At 46.8% G+C, this 8240-nt stretch overlaps 1 long non-coding RNA gene across 1 annotated transcript; it reads right to left on the bottom strand.

Annotated features, from left to right (window-relative positions):
* Positions 1-38: 38 nt before the first annotated feature.
* On the bottom strand, positions 39-2603 carry LOC144578262 (uncharacterized). Its single transcript, XR_013523715.1, has 3 exons — positions 2508-2603; positions 1791-1854; positions 39-154 (listed from the first exon to the last, which is right to left on the bottom strand). It is a non-coding gene; the product is annotated as an uncharacterized LOC144578262 (long non-coding RNA).
* Between the last annotated feature and the right edge of the window lie 5637 nt (positions 2604-8240).

The raw sequence follows: 8240 nt of genomic DNA, 5'->3' as shown, positions 1-8240 counted from the left end.
GGAGGCTGAGAAGGCTATCTGCTTTCTACAAACTAGAGGTCCAGGTAAGCCAGTGCTATCATTTTAGTCCAAACCCAAAGGCCTGAGATTCAGGGCCGCCAATGGGATAAGTCCATGTCCATGTCCAAAGGCCCAAGAACCAGGAATGCCTATTCTGAAGGACAGAAGAAAATGGATGTCTCAGCTCAAGCAGAGACCAAATTTTTCCTTCTTACACCTTCTTGTTCTATTCAGACCTCAATGGGTTGGATGATGCCCACCCACGTCAGGGAGGGTGACCGTCTTTACTCCATCTATAGATTCACATGCTAATGCCTTCCAGAAACACTCTTGCAAACAGCCCAGAAATCAGGCTTTGCCAGCTATCTGGGGTTCCATTATTTATCAACCTGACTGCTTTCCCAGTCCGGCTGTGACTAAGATAACTATATTTTCTCTAATCTCCCACACTGGAGGTAAGTAAGCATGGACCTGAGAAACACTTCGAAATGAGGAAATCCTCCTATAAAAATTGTTTTGGTTTTAGCAGACTTAATCTGTATTTCATTCTGGATAGTTATCAATTCTCTAATCCTGGTGTTAAAAGTAACACCTCAAATTGTTTCTCTCGTCCAAGACTAAATAAATGTGTCTATCTAGGGCAAAGACCTCTTCCAGGGAGCACACTATAAATTCCAAATATACCACTTCTATATGCCACTATGAAGAACGAACTAATTTTAAGGCCAGCTTTGTTAAAAAAAAAAAAATAGCATTTCTTGTGATGGCATCTTTTCTAATGAACTTCAGTGAAGTATTGCAAGAACAAATTTCAAGGCAATGTTGTGGGATTCTGTAGAAATAAATGAGAAAAAATATTTCACTATAAGACCATGATTTACATCAATTTTTGGTAAAATTACAGCTCCAGAGGCTTTGGGATTTTCTATAATATTTACATTGATATAATGAAGGGAAACATTTATGTTTGGATCCTTAAATTTACCAATTCATAGTTATCTAAAAAGCAAAGTAATTTTAAAATATCTAGAATGGTACTCTTCCATTTTTTGCATTAATTGAGGTTGTACAAAGTGCCTGATAAAGGGAAAGCAATATTGAAGTGGGAATCCAAACATTCCTGTTTTAATACAATATCTGATACTAAATAGAAATTTTTTCTGGACCTCAAAAGTAAAATTAAATAATTAAAAGACATCAGTTCTTAAGTTCCTTTAAACATTAATATTCTATGGTCCGTGACAAAAAAAAAAAAACACAACATTTAGATAATAAGTACTCCAGCCAAAAAACACATAAAACAGTAGGGCATCACCCCAAATCCCACTACTAAAATCTAAGTGGGATGCCTAGAATTCACCTTCCTGAGGTTGCAATGAGGCACCACAACCCCCCACTATGTAATGTCAAGAAAAGCCACATAGAGAGCTGGGATTTTCATTTTTATTGGCCTTGAATGAGCCATCACTCCAAGCCTCAGTATCAGCAGAGGCCAAGAGTGGAGCTTGTTCTTCCACACTCATGCAGCAGTAATGAGGTACTCCACCTTCCTATTTGAGTGGAGTCAGTGGAGACCTAGTAGAGATTTAGGACCTGCACAATAGCTACCCCATGCAGCATAATTAGAAGCTACCTCCCCTCTTGTGTTAATGGAAGATGAGTGGAGAATGTGGCTTTTACCGCCAACTAACATTAATGATATAGATGTCCCTTTTTTCCTGCCAGAGAAGTTCTAGTGAAAGTTTGCTAAAACAGACAGTTTAAACAAAATCCAGAATCTTAGAACATACCACAAAAATGTCCAGGTTGCAATAGAAAATTACTTGTCATACCAAGAATGATGACGATCTCATACTGAATGAAACAAAAAAATCAGAATATATTAACACCAAGATTACATAGATGTTAAAATCATCTAATAGATGTCTTAAAAATAGCAAATATTTTCTCCTCTCTACCCAATCTCCCATAACTAATGTCTCTGGTGTTTGTGCAATAAAACAACAAGGAATGGATGATGCAAAAGTAGGTAGCTGATAGACCCGATAAATGCAGCTATCCCATATCCATCCAGTCTTGTGACTCTAAGGGGGCTCCCTTTACAAACATGGAGTTGGCTGAAGGAAATAGTCAACTTCTGTCCTCTTCCATCCAACACCTTGTATAAAGAAACCCATCTTTATAGATCAGAAAGTTTAAGAATTACTAATTTTTTTTTACTACCCTTTTAGCTGTACTACACTATACCATCTCTATCAAATGGCGGTAACTCCTGTTTAAAGCATTACTTATCCTGCCAAAGTTACTTTTTCCAATAATAATGACATGAATTACAGGAAGTTTTTCATTCTACAAGTATTTTCTATAATGCCTCTTATGGCATGCTAACCATTCATTTTTATTTAATAAATACCCAATAATTACCAAGAATATCAGTTGAGAATTTCAGGTAGTGGTTTGTTTGGTTCTTGAAAAAGTCAGTTTAAACCCCCCAGAGTTTTACTTACTGTATTTTGTAGAGATGGGATCTTGCTATGTTGCCCAGGTTTACCTGGCACTCCTAGCCTGAAGTGATCCTCCCACCTTGGCTTCCCAAAGTTCTGGAATTACAGGTTTAAGTCATTGTAACTGGCTTGCCTTTTTTTTTTTTTTTTTTTGAGACAGAATCTTGCTTTATCGCCCAGGCTGGAGTGTGGTGGCATGATCTCAGCTCACTGAAACCTCTACCTCCTGGGTTCAAGCAATTCGTCTGCCTCAGCCTCCAGAGTAGCTCAGATTATAGGCACTTACCACCACACCCAGCTAATTTTTATAGTTTTACTAGGCACAGGGTTTCACCATTTGGCCAGACTGGTCTCAAACTCCTGACTTCAGGTGATCCGCCCAGTTCAGCCTCCCAAAATGCTTCGGTCTTGGCTCACTGAAACCCCTGCTCCTGGGTTCAAGCAATTCTCCTGCCTCAGCCTCCCAAGTAGCTGGGATTACAGGCACTTGCCACCATGTCTAGCTAGTTTTTGTACTTTTAGTAGAGACAGGGTTTCACCATCTTGGCCAGGCTGGTTGAACTCCTGACCTCAGGTGATCCACCCTCCTCAGCCTCCCAAAGTACTGGGATGATAGGCATGAGCCACTGTGCCCAGCCTACTTCTATTATTACATTGTAATACATAATAAAATATTTATACAACTCACCATCATGGAGAATCAGTGGGAGCCCTGAGCTTGTTTTCCTGAAGCTAGATGGTCCTTTCTGGGGGTGATGGGAGACAGTGACAGATTATCAGGCATTAGATTCTCATAAGGAGCATGCAGCCTAGCTCCCTTGCATGTGCTGTTTACAGTAGGGTTTGTATTCCTGTGAGAATCTAACACTGCCACGATCTGACAGGAGGTGGAGCTGAGGCAATGATGCCAACAATAAGGAATGGCTATAAACGCAGATGAAGCTTCACTTGCCTGCCCAGTGCTCACCTCCTGTGCTGCCTGCTCAGTTCCTAACAGGTGAGCTGGGCGCAGTGGGTCACGCCTGTAATCCCAGCACTTTGGGAGACTGATGCGGGCAGTTCACCTGAGGTCAGGAGTTCAAGACCAACCTGACCAATATGGAGACACCCTGTCTCTACTAAAAATAAGAAAATTAGCCTGGCGTGGTGGCTGATACCTGTAATTCCAGCTACTTGGGAGTCTGAGGCAGGAAAGTTGATTGAATCTGGGAAGCAGAGGTTGCAGGGAGCCAAGATCATGCCACTGCACTCCAGCCTGAGCAACAATAGTGAAACTCCATCTCAAAAAAAAAAATAAAGGCCGGGTTTGGTGGCTTACACTTGTAATCCCAGTACTTTGGGAGGCCGAGGCGGGTAAATCACCTGAAGTAAGGAGCTTGGGACCAGCCTGGCCAACATGGTGAAACCCTGTCTCTACTAAAAATACAGAATTAACCAGGTGTGGTGGTGCGTGCCTGTAATGCCAACTACTCAGTAGGCTGAGGTGGGACAGCTGCTTGAATGTAGGAGGTAAGGTTGCAGTGAGCCAAGATTGCACCACTGCACTCCAACCTGCACAACAGAGCGAGACCCCATCTCAAAACAACAACAACAACAACAAAAAAACACAAGTGGTGGCCTGGATTTGGCCTGGAGGGTCACAGTTTGCCAAGCCCTGCCAGATCCATAGCTCCAGATACATATATCCTGTGTCTTGGACAGCTCTGTTCAGACCCTTTGGTGAGGCCCAGAGAGGGGAAGCAATTAGATCCACATCACCCAGCGAGGCAGGGCAGAGTAAGATAGGAGGTGGTTCTCCTTATTCTCAGTTGTCAGAGAGCCCCTCACCGCCAAGCCCTGCCACAACTGCCTGCCCTCTCTGTGTCTATTTCTATTTCTTGATTAATGATTATTTATTGAGCTCCTACCATGTGCCTGACCCTGAGCTGAGCCCTTCTTCTCCCCCACGTCCCTGACCACTGTCCCCACTTCTCCATCATACTGCCCATGATGAGTCAGGGAACCAAATGAACCCCAATCGCAAGGCCTCCCCATCCCAAAAAGACCCAGAGACTCTCACCTGCTCCCCAGTTGAAGTGTGTATCCCCTCAGGGAAGGGGTCCACATCTGGCTGCAGGGCGCAAGCCTCCAGGACTCTCTCCAGCCAGGCTGGGTCCAGCTCCTGTTCGAAGCACACGTTATCCATCACAGAGGTGTCCTGCACCCAGGCCTCCTGGGGCATGTAGGCCACCGAACCTTAAAACACAACTTACCTAGGTCACAGGAGGACAATGGGGACAGAGGTAGGATAGGTTTTGAGGAGCAATGGGAGCCAAACTCTCAGTGGTAGGTGGGTGGTGGAGAGAATGAATGAAAGGGAGCTTGGTGGAATGGTGAGAGATGGGAAGGCAGTAAGGAAGGGGGACTTTCAGGATGTTGGGGACATTCTAGCAGACAGGCAGGGGCGTTGCCTCACCTTCATGTTCAGGAACCCCTCTGCCTTTGACAGCTCCCCAAGGATGGAGGAAAGCAGAGAGGACTTCCCTACTCCCACTGGAACGACCCAGCAAGCACACAGGCTGGACAAGGTGAGGTTTATTCTGGCAACTTAAGAGAGAAGACATGACCTTGGTTAGGGCTCAGCCGGCATCTGTGAGGAAGGGTTAGCCTCAGAAGGAGCCCGGCTTTCTTGTCTGGGAATCTCTAAGAGCATCTGTGGGGCTGTTCTTCTTTACCCAGTCCTTGTCTGGCTATTTGAGCAACCATCTTGTGCACATCTTGTGCACATCTGTGCATGTGTACACGCATACACACAAAGCTGCACACATGCATGCACATTTGCACACTCATACAAACATGCTCACATGCACAGCAACACACACAATGTGGGCATACATCCACATACACAAGCGCATGCACATACGCAAGCAATCCATGCTCACATGCACACATGTGCACACATGAACACCACACACACGCATGCATGTCCACCCACATGCACACACACACAGAGTTGGCTGTAGCCTGAGGGTTTCACCAGCCTGGCCTCCTGCCTTTGCTCTTGCAATAAATAGGCTCTTTCCTCCCCTCCCTGCCCCTTCTTGGTCTCGCCCCACTCCTGTTCGTGTCCTGCAGCCCATCCTCCACCCCATGACCAGAGGGATCTGTTAAAACCCAAGTCAACAGTGGCTCACACCTGTCGTCCCAGCACTTTGGGAGGCCGAGGTGGGCAGATAACCTGAGGACGGGCGTACGAGACCAGCCTGACCAACAGGGAGAAACCCTGTCTCTACTAAAAATACAAAAATTAGCCAGGCGTGTTGGTGCACACCTGTAGTCCCAGCTATTCCAGAGGCTGAGGCAGGAGAATCGCCTGAACCCAGGAGGCAGAGGTTGCGGTGAGCCGAGATCATGTCACTTCACTCCAGTCTGGCGAAAGAGTGAGACTCCATTTCAAAGAACAAAACAAAACCAAAACCAAAAAAAAGCCCCAAGTGAGATCATGACACTTTCCAGCTAAACCCACCAGCACTCCTGTTTCACTCAGGGTCAAAGCTAACGTCCTGATGATCATGAATGATGTCCCGACTCCTTCCGCTTGGCCTTGGCCTCGCTGACCTCCCTGCTGTTTCTCAAACTCAGTAGGTTAGTGGTTCTCAACCTGGGGTGACTGCATCCTCCAAGAGTCATTTGGCAAGATCTAGAGATATTTTTGGATGTCACCAACTCGTAGGGGGTGCCACTGGCATCTAGTGGGTGGAGACTGGGGGTCTGCTAAACATCCCACAATGCACAGGACAGTCCCCACAAAGAAGTTTCAGCCCAAATTATCAACCATGCTGAGATTTGGAAACCCAGGTCCAGGCACACCCCTGCCCCAGGACCTTTGCACATGCCATTCCCACTGCCTAGAAGGCTCTTCTCCCGGGGTGGGCAAGGTGGCTAACTCCTATAATCCCAGTCCTTTGGGAGCTGAGGCAGGTGGATCACTAGAGGTCAGGAGCTGGAGACCAGCCTGGCCAACATGGTGAAATCCTGTCTCTACTAAAAATACAAAAATCAGCTGGGTATAGTGGTATGCACCTATAATCCCAGCTACTCAGGAGGCTGGGGCAGGAGAATGGCTTGAACCTGGGAAGTGAAAGTTGCCATGAGCCGAGATCATGTCATTGTACCCCATCCTGCTTGACAGAGCAAGACTGTTTTGTTTTTTAAAAAAAAAAAAAAAAAAAAAAAAAAAACGCTCTTCTCCCAGACACCTGCCCGGCTCAGTCTCCTTCCTTATCTCAGCTTGAATGCCAAGCCTTCCCTTAGTAGGCGTGCCCTTGTGCTCTGTCCTCCTTGCCCCTGGCTTCCTATTTGGGCCTCACCTCTATCAGCATGTCACCCCAAGAGAACATGACCCTTGTCTGCTTCCTTCACCCAATCCTGAGTACCTAGAACAGAGCGTGGCCCAGAGCAAGTGCTCCATCAATGAACTGAGTGAATGACAACCAATACAAATACTGCCCAGGACATATTCTCTCCCTTCTTAGGGAGTTGCAGGGCTAGCTGAGATTTTTGGCCATAAAGACCAAGCCACAGAGTTGGGGACTGTAGGTGATAATGACCTTGGACTGATATAGGTGGCACAGAAGTTAGCACAGCTGATGAGGCTGAACCTGGGGACTCCTCTCAGCCAGCCCCGCTTGACACTGTCTTGGCCAGCCTCAGAGCAGAGGGGTGTCTCCCCCTTATGGGGGAGGCTCAGATGCCCTGGTTCCCACCTGCAGGAGGTACAGGTCTATGCTGTACAGGTCCACACCTGCAGGAGCTACAGGAGCGCCCTGAGAACCTCCCCGGCAGAGCCCTAGCCCAGCCTAACCCACCCTCCCGTCCCAGGCTGGACACCTGCACCACCTCTCAAGTGGGAGGCCTCAGGAGCCCCATACAGCTTCTCCCTAAAAACATAAGGCTGGTTTCCACGAGTGTCTTTCTGTACCTGGGGAGGCAGGGAGAGCTCTCCTGGGACCAGGCAAAAGTGGCACCTTGTATCGTGATGCAGTCCTTCTCAGCAGCTGAGGGGCACAAGAGGCCAGTTACAGGAGCCCCTGACCTGGCTACCTCTGCATCGGAGAGGCCTCCAGACACTGCCCCCGCCCCAGGGCAGAATCTGCAGCAGGAAATTTCTCCCACTGAATAAACTGCCCTGCTACTCACTGGCTTGTGTGTGACCCTGCAGGAGTCTTGTTCTTTCCATGTCCCATGGCTAATAATCCAGGGGGAGGCAAACCATGGCCCAGAGACCAAATCCTGCCTACTGCCTACTCATCAATAGTTTTATTGGAACACAGCCAAATCCATTCATATTTCATGTTTTGAGCAGTTGTGACAGTAACTGGCCCACTAGCCTAAAATATGCACAATCTGGTCATTTATAAAAAAGTTAATGAAATTCTGATATAAATTATTATCTAATCCAAGTCTTCCCAGAGAGTAAAGGGGGTGTTATTAATTTTACTGTGGCTAGGCGCAGTGTCTCACGCCTGTAATCCTAGCACTTTGGGAAGCCGAGGTGGGCAGATCACTCGAGGTCAGGAGTTGCAGACCAGCCTAACCAACATGGCACAACCCCATCTCTACCAAAAAGTATGAAAATTAGCCAGGTGTGGTGTCATGTGCCTGTAATCACAGCTACTGGAGAGGCTAAGGCAGGAGAATTGCTTGAACCTGGGAGGCTGCAGTGAGCTGAGACTGCGCCACTCATTGCACTCCAGC

Source organism: Callithrix jacchus, chromosome 11, assembly GCF_049354715.1.
Source record: "Callithrix jacchus isolate 240 chromosome 11, calJac240_pri, whole genome shotgun sequence".
Classification (NCBI taxonomy): Eukaryota; Metazoa; Chordata; class Mammalia; order Primates; family Cebidae; genus Callithrix; species Callithrix jacchus.
This window is presented reverse-complemented; position numbering and strand designations above follow the sequence as displayed.